Here is a 14,861-nt window from a genome sequence, read left to right as displayed (position 1 = left end):
AAATTCCTGTCTCATACGTCACATTATCTACGGAAACAAGCCAAGTGCCACGTCTTTAAAGATGCCCAATAAAAACAGAAGCTGCAGTGTGTGGTGTCACAGCGTAAACGCCTCGACTTGCAAGCTGGGTTAACTGGCTTTGAATCTAGTTCTGTCACTGAAGAGTTGTAGAACCTTGGGCCAGTTAACCTCTCTGTGACTCACCTACAAAATGCGGATGGAAACAATCCCCTATCTTAAAGGGTTATGGCGAGATATCATCTGCAAACTACAATGCCTGGTACAGAAAAAGCATGGTATGTATTGACTATTATTACTAAATGAATGACCTTCAGTATACAGGAGAAGTTTTAAAGTTCAAACTGTGTTACAAAGCAGCAGGAAAATTCTGAAAAACACCAATCTACAAAATGCCCAAACTCCAGAAACACTATGATTTTGTTCTTGCATTACAATGGCGTGCTACTGGTTTCTGTGGGCTGTTATGTAGGGCGTGGCCCAGCTTAGGTCTCTTGGTCTCACGAGGACTTTTGTTGTCATTGTTTCTGCTCTTTCCCATTTTTCCTTCTGGCATTTGATATATCTTTGCCAAATCCTTGAAATGGCTGATGCAGTCATTCCCCTCCCTAATAAGTGACGGCCACGGCATCGGTGATGATCGTTAAGATCAGTCAACAAAACAACCTGACTGGTGCACCCACGTCCACCTCCTGAGCCTCAGATTGGAGACTGCAGCTATGCATTTTGTCCACAGTGAGTTAAAAATGAGTATATCTTGCTCTTACATTGCTATGTGACATTTTAGAATTCAACAGCATGTAACTATAGAAAAGTGTTCCAAACTACTAGTTTCTTTGAATACCGTACTTCACAATAATTCAGAGCCCTAAGCATCTTTATCAGTTACTTTCAAATGATTTCTTGAAGGAAGCTTGGTATCTCAACACTGCATGATTTTTCTCACTGCTCTGAAAGCTGCACTCAGATTCACTCCAAAGCTACTGAACTTGCATCAAAGAATTCAGCCTTAGAGCAAAGAAATGGCCTTTTCAATAAAGGTGATAAAAATAACTGAAATTTCCAGGGTGCCTTCTTCTGAAAAACTCATAAAAGGCTTTACATGATCTGGTGAAAGGATTTTGACCCAGAAGGGATGGCATTTGATTGATAAAGTTTCTCAAAGTTTAAATATATTTCTGAATATCTTTCTCACCTTTTGCTACTGTATTTTCAGATGCAACATATTTCAAGTTAACTTATTATGACACATATTCCTTTTTCAACAAAAAAACCAGAAACAAAACAACAGTATAAGAGCTGAGTCACTCACTTTTCTTAGTTCGCTATGGTTCGGTTTCTCTGGACAACATTTGGTTCCCAAGTCCTTTCTTGTTCAGCCACTCCTAACTTCATCCTTCCATTTCATTGGGGGTATCCCCAGCTGGGGCTGATGAACTGACACAGTGCTGAAACACTAGGGCTCCAGTTCCCAATTACCAGCCTTATTTTTTAATAGAGTGTCATATTCCACTGCCTAGCATTCAGACCTCTGGGCTTCGCTCTTCCAGTCTAGTTTCCTCCCATCGTGTGATGGTTAATATTCTTACCTGTACTCCTGCCCCACTGTGTGCCTTGCACATACATTTATGATGTTTCAGGAACCAACTTACATTCCTATACCCCTGAGTTCTCAACTTCTTAGTGTTTTTCAAGTTTTCTTTAATCTCATCCACATTACCCCAAATTTCCAACTCTGCTTTAATTGCATACTCTAAAAACAAGTATTTCTATTTTTCAGAATCTTAATTTTTTCCTATTATAAGAGTCACTGCAAATAAAAGTTAAACATGCCAGGGAGACGGGGAAGATGGCCGAAGAGTAAGACACAGAGATCACCATCCTCCCCACAGATACACCAGAAATACATCTACACGTGGAACAACTCCTACAGAACACCTACTGAACGCTGGCAGAAGACCTCAGACCTCCCAAAAGGCAAGAAACTCCCCACGTACCTGGGTAGGGTAAAAGAAAAAAGAATAAACAGAGACAAAAGAATAGGGACGGGACCTGCACCAGTGGGAGGGAGCCGTGAAGGACGAAAGGTTTCCACACACTAGAAGCCCCTTCGCGGGCGGAGACCGCGGGTGGCGGAGGGGGCAAGCTTCGGAGCCGCGGAGGAGAGCACAGGGGTGCGGAGGGCAAAGCGGAGAGATTCCCGCACAGAGGATGGGGTGCCGACCGGCACTCACCAGCCCGAGAGGCTTGTCTGCTCACCCGCCGGGGTGGGCGGGGCCTGGGAGCTGAGGCTCGGGCTTCGGTCGGAGCGCAGGGAGAGGACAGGGGTTGGCTGCGTGAACACAGCCTGAAGGGGGCTAGTGCGCCACAGCTAGCCGGGAGGGAGTCCAGGGAAAAGTCTGTACCTGCCGAAGAGGCAAGAGATTTTTTCTTACCTCTCTGTTTCCTGGTGCGCGAGGAGAGGGGATTCAGAGCGCTGCTTAAATGAGCTCCAGAGACGGGCGCGTGCTGCGGCTAAAAGCGCGGAACCCAGAGACGGGCATGAGACGCTAAGGCTGCTGCTGCCACCAAGAAGCCTGTGTGCGAGCACAGGTCACTATCCACACCCCCCTTCCTGGGAGCGTGTGCAGGCCGCCACTGCCAGGGTCCCAGGCAACTTCCCTGGGAGAACACACGGCGTGCCTCAGGCTGGTGCAACGTCACGCTGGCCTCTGCCGCCGCAGGCCCGCCCCGCACTCCGTGCCCCTCCCTCCCCCGGGCCTGAGTGAGCCGGAGCCCCCGAATCAGCTGCTCCTTTAATCCCGTCCTGTCTGAGCGAAGAACAGACGCCCTCAGGTGACCTACACACAGAGGCGGGGCCAAATCCAAAGCTGAGCCCCTGGGAGCTGTGAGAACAAAGAAGAGAAAGGGAAATCTCTCCCAGCTGCCTCAGGAGCCGTGTATTAAATCTCCACAATTTGATGTCCCTGCATCTGTGGAATACCTGAATAGACAAGGAATCATCCCAAATTCAGGAGGTGGACTTTGAGAGCAACATATATTATTTTTTCCCCTTTTCCTCTTTTTGTGAGTGTGTATGTGTATGCTTCTGTGTGAGATTTTGTCTGTATAGTTTTGCTTTCACCATTTGTCCTAGGGTTCTGTCCGTCCATTTTTGGTTTGTTTTGTTTTATTTTATTAAAAAATTTTTTTTTCTTAATAATTATTTTTTATTTTAATAACTTCATTTTATTTTATCTTTATTTTATTTTATCTCCTTTCTTTCTACTTTTTCTCACTTTTATTCTGAGCTGTGTGGATGAAAGGCTCTTGGTGCTGCAGCCAGGAGCCAGTGCTCTGCCTCTGACGTGGGAGAGATAACTTCAGGACACAGGTCCACAAGAGACCTCCCAGCTCCACATAATATTAAACAGCGAAAATCTCCCAGAGATCTCCATCTCAACACCAACACCCAGCTTCACTCAATGACCAGCAAGCTACAGTGCTGGGCACCCTATGCCAAACAACTAGCAAGACAGGAACACAACCCCACCCATTAGCACAGAGGCTGCCTAAAATCATAATAAGGCCACAGACACCCCAAAACACACCACCAGACGTGGACCTGCCCACCAGAACACAGGCACTAGTCCCCTCCACCAGGAAGCCTACACAACCCACTGAACCAACTTTAGCCACTGGGGACAGACAGCAAAAACAATGGGAACTACAAACCTGCAGGCTGCAAAAAGGAGACCCCAAACACAGTAAGATAAGCAAAATGAGAAGACAGAAAAACACACAGCAGATGAAGGAGCAAGATAAAAACCCACCAGACCTAACAAATGAAGAGGAAATAGGCAGTCTACCTGAAAAGGAATTCAGAATAATGATAGGAAAGATGATCCAAAATCTTGGAAATAGAATAGAGAAAATGCAAGAAACATTTAACAAGGACCTAGTAGAACTAAAGAGGAAACAAGCAACGATGAACAACACAATAAATGAAATTAAAAATACTGTAGAAGGGATCAATAGCAGAATAACTGAGGCAGAAGAACGGATAAGTGACCTGGAAGATAAAATAGTGGAAATAACTACTGTAAAGCAGAATAAAGAAAAAAGAATGAAAGAAATAAGGACAGTCTCAGAGACCTCTGGGACAACATTAAACGCACCAACATTCAAATTATAGGAGTCCCAGAAGAAGAGAAAAAGAAAGAGACTGAGAAAATATTTGAAGAGATTATAGTTGAAATCTTGCCTAATATGGGAAAGGAAATAGTTAATCAAGTCCAAGAAGCATAGAGAGTCCCATTCAGCATAAATCCAAGGAGAAACATGCCAAAACACATATTAATTGAACTAAAAAAATTAAAAAGAAAAGAAAAAATATTAAAAGCAGCAAGGGAAAAGCAACAAATAACATACAAGGGAATCCCCATAAGGTTAACATCTGATCTTTCAGCAGAAACTCTGCAAGCCAAAAGGGTGGCAGGACATATTTAAAGTGATAAAAGGGGAAACCCTACAACCAAGATTACTCTACCCAGCAAGGACCTCATTCAGATTTGACAGAGAAATTAAAATCTTTACAGACAAGCAAAAGTTAAGAGAATTCAGCACCACCAAACCAGCTTTACAACAAATGCTAAAGGAACTTCTCTAGGCGGGAAACACAAGAGAAGGAAAAGACCTGCAAAACCAAACCCAAAACAATTAAGAAAATGGTAATAGGAACATACATATTAATTACCTTAAGTGTAAATGGATTAAATGCTCCAACCAAAAGACACAGACTGGTTGAGTGGACACAAAAACAAGACCTGTATATATGCTGTCTACAAGAGACCCACTTCAGACCTCGGACACACACAGACTGAAAGTGAGGGGATGGCAAACGATATTCCATGCAAATGGAAAACAAAAGAAACCTGGAGTAGCAATTCTCATATCACATAAAATAGACATTAAAACAAAGACTGTTGCAAGAGACAAAAAGGACACTACACAATGATCAAGGGATCAATCCAAGAAGAAAATATAACAATTGTAAATTTTTATGCACCCAACACAGGAGCACCTCAGTACATAAGGCAAATGCTAACAGCCATAAAAGGGGAAATAGACTGTAACAATAATAGTAGGGGGCTTTAACACCACACTTTCACCAGAAGACAGATCATCCAAAATGAAAATAAATAAGGAAACACAAGCTTTAAATGACACATTTAACAAGATGGACTTAATTGATATTTATAGGACATTCTATCGAAAAACAACAGAACACACTTTCTTCTCAAGTCCTCATGGAACATTCTCCAGAATAGATCATATCTTGGGTCACAAATCAAGCCTTGGTAAATTTAAGAAAATTGAAATCATATCAAGTATCTTTTCCGACCTCAACACCATGGGACTAAGTATCAGTTACAGGAAGAAACCTGTAAAAAATACAAACACATGGAGGCTAAACAATACACTACTAAATAACCAAGAGATCACAGAGGAAATCAAAGATAAAATAAAAAAATACCTAGAAACAAATGACAATGAAAATACGACGACCCAAACCTATGGGATGCAGCAAAAGCAGTTCTAAGAGGGAAGTTTACAGCAATACAATCCTACCTCAAGAAACAAGAAACAACTCAAATAAACAACTTAACCTTACACCTAAAGCAATTAGAGAAAGAAGAACAAAAAACCCCAAAGTTAGCAGAAGGAAAGAAATCACACATATCAGATCAGAAATAAATAAAAAAGAAATGAAGGAAACAATAGCAAAGATCAATAAAACTAAAAGCTGGTTCCCTGAGAAGATAAATAAAATTGATAAACCATTAGCCAGACTCATCAAGAAAAAAGGGAGAAGACTCAAATCAACAGAATTAGAAATGAAAAAGGAGAAGTAACAACTGACACTGCAGAAATACAAAGGATCATGAGAGATTACTACAAGCAGCTCTATGCCAATAAAATGGACAACCTGGAAGAAATGGACAAATTCTTAGAAATGCACAACCTTCTAAGATTGCACGAGGAAGAAGTAGAAAATATAAACAGACCAATCAAAAGTACTGAAATTGAAACTGTGATTAAAAATCTTCCAAAAAGCAAAACCCCAGGATCAGATGGCTTCACAGGGGAATTCTATCCAACATTTAGCGAAGAGCTAAACACCTATCTTCTCAAACTCTTCCAAAACATAGCAGAGGGAGGAACACTCCCAAAATCATTCTACAAGGCCGCCGTCACCACGTAGTGTGTGACACCAATTTCTGTCACAAAGAAAGAAAACTACAGGCTAATATAACTGACGAACATACATGCAAAAATCCTCAACAAAATACTAGCAAACAGAATCCAACAGCACACTAAAAGGATCATACACCATGATCAAGTGGGGTTTATCCCAGGAATGCAAGGATTCTTCAATATACACAAATCAATGTGATACACCATATTAACAAACTGAAGGAGAAAAACCATATGATAATCTCAATAAATGCAGAAAAAGCTTTTGACAAAATTCAACACGCATTTATGATAAAAACCCTCCAGAAAGTAGGCATAGAGGGAACCTACCTCAATATAATAAAGACCATATATGACAAACCCATAGCCAACATTGTTCTTGATGGTAAAAAACTGAAACCATTTCCACTAAGATCAGGAATAAGACAAGGTTGCCTAGTCTCTCCAATATTATTCAACATAGTTTTGGAAGTTTTAGCCACAGCAATCAGAGAAGAAAAAGAAATAAAAGGAATCCAAATCGGAAAAGAAGAAGTAAATCTGTCACTGTTTGCAGATGACATGATACTATACATAGAGAATCCTAAAGATGCTACCAGAAAACCACTAGAGCTAATCAATGAATCTGGTAAAGTAGCAGGATACAAAATTAATGCACAGAAATCTCTTGCACTCCTATACACTAATGATGAAAAATCTGAAAGAGAAATTAAGGAAACACTCCCATTTACCATTGCAACAAAAAGAATAAAATACCTAGGAATAAACGTAAGGAGACAAAACACCTGTATGCAGAAAACTATAAGACACTGATGAAAGAAATTAAAGATGATACAATTAGATGAAGAGATATACCATGTTCTTGGATTGGAAGAATCAACACTGTGAAAATGACTGTACTACCCAAAGCAATCTACAGTTTCAATGCAATCCCTTTCAAACTACCAATGGCATTTTTCACAGAACTAGAACAAAAAATTTCACAACTTATATGGAAACACAAAAGACTTCAAATCACCAAAGCAATCTCGAGAAAGAAAAACAGAGCTGGAGAAATCAGGCTCCTGAACTTCAGACTATACTACAAAGCTACAGTAATCAAGACAGTATGGTACTGGCAAAAAAAACAGAAATATAGATCAATGGAACAGGATAGAAAGCACAGAGATAATCCCACACACCTATGGTCACATTTTTTTTTTTTTTGGTCATCTTATTTTTGATAAAGGAGGCAAGAATATATAATTGAGAAAAGACAGCCTCTTCAACAAGTGGTGCTGGGAAAACCGGACAGTTACATGTAAAAGAATGAAATTAGAACACTCCCTAACACCACACACAAAAATAAACTCAAAATGGATTAAAAACCTAAATGTACAGCCAGACACTATCAAACTCTTAGAGGAAAACATAGGCAGAACATTCTATGACATAAATCACAGCAAGATCCTTTTTGACCCACCTCCTAGAGAAAGGGAAATAAAAGCAAAAATAAGCAAATGGGACCTAATGAAACTTAAAAGCTTTTGCACAGCAAAGGAAACCATAAACAAGACAAAAAAGACAACCCTCAGAATGGGAGAAAATATTTGCAAATGAAGCAACTGACAAAGGATTAATCTCCAAAGTATACAGCAGCTCATGCAGCGTAATATCAAAAAAACAAACAACCCAATACAAAAATGGGCAGAAGACCTAAATAGACATTTCTCCAAAGAAGATATACAGATTGCCAACAAACACATGAAAGGATGCTCAACATCACTAATCATTAGAGAAATGCAAATCAAAACCACAATGAGGTATCACCTCACACTGGTCAGAATGGCCATCATCAAAAAGTCTAGAAACAATGTTGGAGAGGGTGTGGAGAAAAGGGAACCCTCTTGCACTGTTGGTGGGAATGTCAATTGGTACAGCCACTATGGAGAACACTATGGAGGTTCCTTAAAAAACTAAAAATAGAGCTACCATATGACCCAGCAATCCCACTACTGGGCATATACCCTGAGAAAACCGTAATTCCAAAAGAGGCATGTACCACAATGTTCACTGCAGCACTGTTTCCAATAGCCAGGATATGGAAGCAAACTAAATGTCCATTGACAGAGGAATGGATAAAGAAGATGTGGCACACATATACAGTGGAATATTATGCAGTCATAAAAAGAAACAAAATTGAGTTATTTGTAGTGAGGTGGATGGACCTAGAGTCTGTCATATGGAGTGAGGTAAGTCAGAAAGTCAAAAACAAAAACCATATGCTAATACATATATATGGAATCTAAAAAAAAAAAAGGTTCTGATGAACCTAGCGGCAGGACAGGAATAAAGATGCCACCATAGAAAATAGACTTGAAGACATGGGGAGGGGGAAGGGTAAGCTGGGACGAAGTGAGAGAGTAGCACTGACATATATACACTACCAAATGTAAAATAGATAGCTAGTTGGAAGCAGCTGCACAGCACAGGGAGATCAGCTTGGTGCTTTGTGTCCACCTAGAGGGGTGGGATGGGGGGGTGGGAGGGAAATGCAAGAGTGGGGAGATATGGGGATATATGTATATGTATAGCTGATTCACTTTGTTATACAACAGAATCTAACACAACATTGTAAAGCAGTTATACTCCAATAAAGATGTAAAGAAAAAAAAAAATCACATATTGAGTCCTGACCCCAAGGACTTCAGAATGGGACTGTGTTTGGAGACACGGTCTTTAAAGAAGTGATTAAAGTAAAACGATGTCAGTAGCGTGGGCTGTACTCCAATGTGCCCTTATAGGAAGAGGAGATTAGGACACAGACACACACAGAGGGATGATCATATGAGGACACAGGGAGAAGATGGACATCTACACAGCAAGGAGAGAGGCCTCAGCAGGAACCAGCCCTGCTGACACCTTGCTCTGGAACTTCCAGCCTCCAGGACTGTGAGAAATAAATATCTGTTGTTTAAGTAAAAAAATAAAAAAGGCACTAAACATCACTAATCATCAGGGAAACACAAATGAAAACCACAATGAATTACAACCTCACACTTCTTAGGATTATTATTATCAAAAGAAAAAATAAAAGACAAGTGTCGGCGAGGATGTGGGAACCCCTGTACCCTGTTGGTGGGAATGAAAAATGGTGCAGTTGCTGTGGGCAACAATATGGATATTCCTCAAGAAATTAAAATTAAAACTACCATATGATCCTGCGAACTCACTTCTGGGTGTTTATCCAAAAGAACTAAAATCAGAATCTCAAAGAGATACTAGCATTCCCTCATTTACTGTAGCACTATTCATGATAGCCGAGATGCGGGAACAACTTAAATGTCCATTGATTCATGAATGGAGTTTAAAAATATGGTATATATATACACACAGTGGAATATTATTCCACCTTAAAAAAGAAGAAAATCCTCTATTATGTTCCAACATAGATGAATCTTGAGTCATTTTGCCGAATGAAATAGGCCGGTCAATCCAAAATAGCTTAAACCCAAATGGCGTTTGCTCGCGTGGCTGGGAAATGCATTCTGTCAATTCAGGCACGGTTTGATGAAGAAGCTCAACAGATGCCATCAAGTTTGTCTTTCTCTCTTACACTCCCTAGCCCTCCCTTCTCCTCCTGCTCTCTCTCCATTTCTCAGCTCTACTCGCCTCCGCTTGTCCTCACCTAAGTGGAGGCCAGACTCTCTCACTGTGTAAAAAGATGCTCATGGCTGCTCAGCAGTCCCTGAAGGTGATGGTCTCAGAAAATGAGACCTCCCCTCGCCTGCTCCTTACCCCCAGTGTCTGAACCAATCCCAGAATCATCCCTGTTGGATCAGATGCCCACCCACACCCCTAGGGGAAATAGCTGTGTCCACGGAAACAGAGTATTCTATTGGCCACTCTGAGTCATGTGCCCATGCTGCCCGGGAGATAGGGAATTCTGTTATATGGTGCTGATACTACTGCTACTAATATCAATTCACCTCTGTCCACAATCTCAATCAAAAACAATTTGGCCACAGAAGTATATGTCATCTTATCAATAAATTGATAAAAGTATCAATTATACATCAAAAATACAATCAAATATGTATGTATGTGCTGGGAGGGACCTCAGAATAAAAAGGAATGAAAATACATGTGACACTTTAACCAGACTTACTTCTTAATCATCAAAACCCTTTTACTATTTTGATTGGGCATAATAAATTTCAACAGAGCCAGAAAAGCAGGAATATGGTGCTGGTGCTACTTAATCCTAATTTAAAGTTTGACTCTATTTTAGAACTCAATTATCAGGGAGGTCTGTACATCTCACTAATTATTTTCAGAGAAGGAGACATTAGAGAACAATATATTATAACTGAAAATGAAAAGTAATGCAGGTTCATCATCTGTCTCCCGAAATCCTTGGAGTCATAGGTGCTTCCTTATTCAGAATTTTTCATGTGTTCTAAGGCAGTATCAGTAATCAAATACAATAATAATTCTGCATAGAAATGTATGAATATTTACATAAAATGGGATGAATAAAGACTAACTATAGCCTCATGTCAGCTAAGGTTGTCTTGTAGCCAAATGAGTTCAGATCAGATCAGGTTTTGCAGCCAAATGAGTTACGAAAAGATCTTCAATTTTCAGGGCTTTTTTTACACCCTGGTAATGCAGATAAGAGTTTGAGAACCTATACTGAAAAGAAGAACTTTGTTTTTCAAGAGCTTTACATTGTTATTGAATGATTTTCTTTAGAGCTTTTATACAGAATCTAAAGTGACTGTAAAATGCTGTAATTAACTTACATTATCACAGACAAAACCAAAAAAACTCTTAATCTTTAAGACCAACTAGCCTGTACAAATAATTTATAGTTCTCTCTAATTTTCTATACGTTATGTCCATTTTCAGAACATCAAAATCAGTAAACACCAATGTGGTTATTTTAAGATTTTGACTACTGACAATTCCAAAGGGACACATGACTGCAAAAAAAGTGAAACTATGTATGACTGTGTGTGTTTGGGGTGTGTACAAGTGGTGCAGCTGTAAAGTAAATATTTCCTTCTCTTTAATTCTACGGCACAAATTAAGAAATTGTTTTCAGTTGCAGAAAATTAAAAGATTCTAGTGACTCACTGTTAATAGTTATCATTTCTTTTACTCTTTCGTTTGTCCCCCATCTCCAGACAATTATATACTTACCACCTATTCACACCCCCTCTCATTTTGGAAGAACTAGAAAAAGTTGTCTAGACTTTTTGTGAGACATTAAGCCATTCTGAAGCAATAAGCAGGACTGTCAGAAAAGTTCTATGTAGGAAGTTAAAAAACATCAGTTCCATAGATAACAACTGAAAGATCTAGATAAAATCCCTCACCTGATGATGCTTTCTTTTCAGCGTAACTCAGCTCTCCCACTGGGGAACTTCATAAAATATATATAAAGCAAAAAGTACACTTCTTGGCAGTGAAATTTTGTCAACTGCTTCTAAGCAATCTTGTTGAAGTGATGTGGGACCATTTAGGGCATTTTTCTGAGCCTCCAATATTTTGCCAATACATCAGCATGACACGGAGCTAGAAGTCGGCTCTAGAAAAGCTGCTATTTTCTTCGAAAGAAAAATGTTTAAATTCCAAACTGAAAACTTGGAAGATGAGTTTTGGAAAGCAAATGTGTCAATATATGAGACTTTAAAATATTTAAACCTCTCAGCCAGAAATGATAAAAATAGACAAAGACAGGGAGACAAATATCGACAGTTGCTCCTCCTAGCATTATTTATAGTAGCAAAAAGAGTAACCAGCCCAAACACGTAACATAAGGAGAAGGCTTCTATAATCATTATTATTTGTTCCAGGTAATGTAATATAGCCATTAAAGCCATCTACAAAAATTAAAGTAACAGGAAAATGTTCATAATGTCAAGCAGAAAAAAACAGGATCCAAAATCTATAATAAAGTGTCATCTTAGTTGTCAAAGTTTTCCTTCAGTATTGGACCATTTCTACAAGCAAACATACATACCTGCTCTATTATTGACCAACTTTAAAAAAATCCCTTAAGCCAAATATCTACCTCAAGCTCCTAAATCATTTCTCTGCTCCCCTCCACAGTAAATTTTCTTGAAAGAGCTGTCTATACTTGCTTTCTCTCCTAAACCTATTCCAATCAGGATGTTGCTTTCACCATTACACCAAAATGCATGGCCTCACTGTTGTCAAATACAGAGATCAATTCTCCTGCCTCATGGGAAACAACCCACCAGCAGTGTCTGATACAAGTGCTAACTCTCTCCTCCTAGACTTCCTTTTTCTTCTTGATTCTAGAACATGCTCTGTCTCAGTCCTCCTACTTTACTGGCTGACCCTTCTCACTGTCCTGTTGCGTGCTTCCTCTTCACTTTCTTGCCATCTAAACACTGGAGTGCCCTAGGGCTCAGCCCTCAAACTTCTGTTCTAATACACTAACATGCTTTAAATCACCGGGTCTCATGACTTTAAATGTCATCTATGTGATGACTCCCCAATCTACCTGACATCTCTACTTATAACTTCCACTTTCCTGACTAATGTGATTCTCCCACAGTTTTCCCCATCTCAGTAAACGGTTTCTAGTTGCTCAGGCCAACAAATTTGGATTCATTCTTGTCTTCTCTCTTTCTTATACCCCACATCCACACCATCAGCAGATATGTTTGACTTTACCTTCAGAAAAACTCCAATCTTCCCACTCTCCTCACCTGTACCTCTACCTGTCAGGTCCAAGCCCATCCCCTTGCATCTCACCTACTATTTACAATATTCTCCAACTGGGCTGTCCCCCTCATTTCCTGTCCTCATCCTCTCTTGCTCTCTCATGTGGTCCTTTCCCAGAGGTGCCACAGTGATCTTTGGAAAGGTTAAGTGAAATCATGTCTTCGTTCCTCTGCTTAAACACTTAGAAATCTTCCCACCTGTACTTGATACTGTGGATCAATACTCAGCATTAATTCTGAACCTCTCCAGTACGCAGAGCCTAAACCTACCTTGCGGTTGTGTTCTGGACGCACATCAGATTCTGCTGATTAAGATGAGGCTAGCTAGCAGCTGCCTTAACTGCTGCTGGTGGCAAGCACCATCATAAACAGTGTGGGTGGTTTTTGTTTCTGTTTTGTTTTCTGTAGCAGCAGCTCAGTGTCCAGGAACCAGTCTGCTAGATATAGTGAGGCAGGTGCAGAAGCAGCAGCTTCTTGATCCCTGATCCCACTGCCAGCCGTGTGCTCCAGAGAAGAGTGGATGCTATGTGAGCCTGACTCCCTTCCTTCCTGATACTGGTAGAAGAGCAGCTTCCATGGCATGCCCTTGTGGGGGAGTTTTTCTGAAAGGTACTCCCAGAGGTCCACTGAGAACCCATTCCTCCAACTTTTCCAAAGATTTTATAAGGACCCAATTCACTGAATTAGATCCTTTCCTCCTTCCGTTAGCCAGAGTTTTCCATTCTCTGATACCAACGAATATGCCATTACACCAGAATCAATTCCCAAGTCCTTACTCTTACCCCTGAGACCCTATGTGCTCTGCTGTCCTGTTAGCCCCTTGGTCTAAAACCTTCCACTGTCCTCCTTGCTCATTCTACTCCAGAAACACAAGCAGAAAAATAAGCATACTGTTAAAAGAAAACAGAAAAATTGAAGATACAGCTGCTGAGTTGCATTCTCAGTCACCAACAAATATATTCACATTGCCCAGAACAATAAGGTAAAATACTCAATATGACAGCATTCACATGCACTGCTAATCCTGAAGAAGATTTTGAAAGCTGGCCTCTTCTAAGTGATTCTCCGGATTTGTTCCAGCTTTAGAGCTCTTATTTATCTGCTCTAATAAACACGGACTCCAGCATTACCATCTCCCTGATAGGAATACTCTGTTTATAAGGTATCAGATTTTATTTTTTATTCCTCTGTGGGATATTCAGATTATTTTCAATAAAAAGTAAAAACAAGTTTTTTTTCACATGAATTGCTATTAAGGCTTGCATCCCTCAGTTTACATTTATGTTGTTGATATTTATATTTAGAGGAATTTTACATTTGAATTTGTACAATTTCAACATACTGGCTGATGCCCTCCAAAGGGCCAATCTATGTGGATTTTATGAATTCTGAATCTGTCATCCTGGTATTAGCTGTGAAGTTTACCATAGCTCAGCCAATCTGATTATTTTAGCTGCCTACATGCTTAGAGCTGAATTCCACAGTCAAAAATCTGTAAATATGTCCAAACAACTAAAAATCAATATGCTGAAATCTGACATGATGGGGAATTTAAAAAGCTACATTCATTTATTCTTTCAGCCTGCAAATTAACAGTGAACTCTAATATCCTGAACTGCAAACTGCATGTATGTATGCATGTATTTAAAAATTTGTGTTAGATCTCCAAGAACAAAAACACATATTTATGCTTTAGTGACCTTTCTGATGATATCTGGATATTATCAAACCTATTGAAAAACACTTTCAAATTGCTCTGAAGTAGCAGATGATCTTGATTCATCTTCTCCTCGTTCATAAATAGATGGATGGCTTTGTTCATGAAGAAGTTCAGATTTAAGAGTTAGATTTGAAGTAAATGCTAGAAAT

The 14,861-nt window shown here is 39.8% G+C and overlaps 1 long non-coding RNA gene across 1 annotated transcript in view; it reads right to left on the bottom strand.

Moving 5' to 3' along the window:
• LOC309836074 overlaps window positions 1-13,391 on the bottom strand; it is a 112,784-nt gene extending 99,393 nt beyond the window's left edge. Inside the window, exon 1 of the long non-coding RNA XR_014298091.1 lies at window positions 13,263-13,391. This is a non-coding gene — a long non-coding RNA (uncharacterized lncRNA). The remainder of the gene's footprint in view (window positions 1-13,262) is intronic.
• Window positions 13,392-14,861: the final 1,470 nt, after the last annotated feature.

The sequence above is a fragment of the Grampus griseus genome (assembly GCF_964374135.1).
Source record: "Grampus griseus genome assembly, chromosome: 18".
Taxonomy (NCBI): Eukaryota; Metazoa; Chordata; class Mammalia; order Artiodactyla; family Delphinidae; genus Grampus; species Grampus griseus.
The sequence above is the reverse complement of the archived record's forward strand: the minus strand, read 5'-3'. Positions and strand labels throughout refer to the sequence as shown.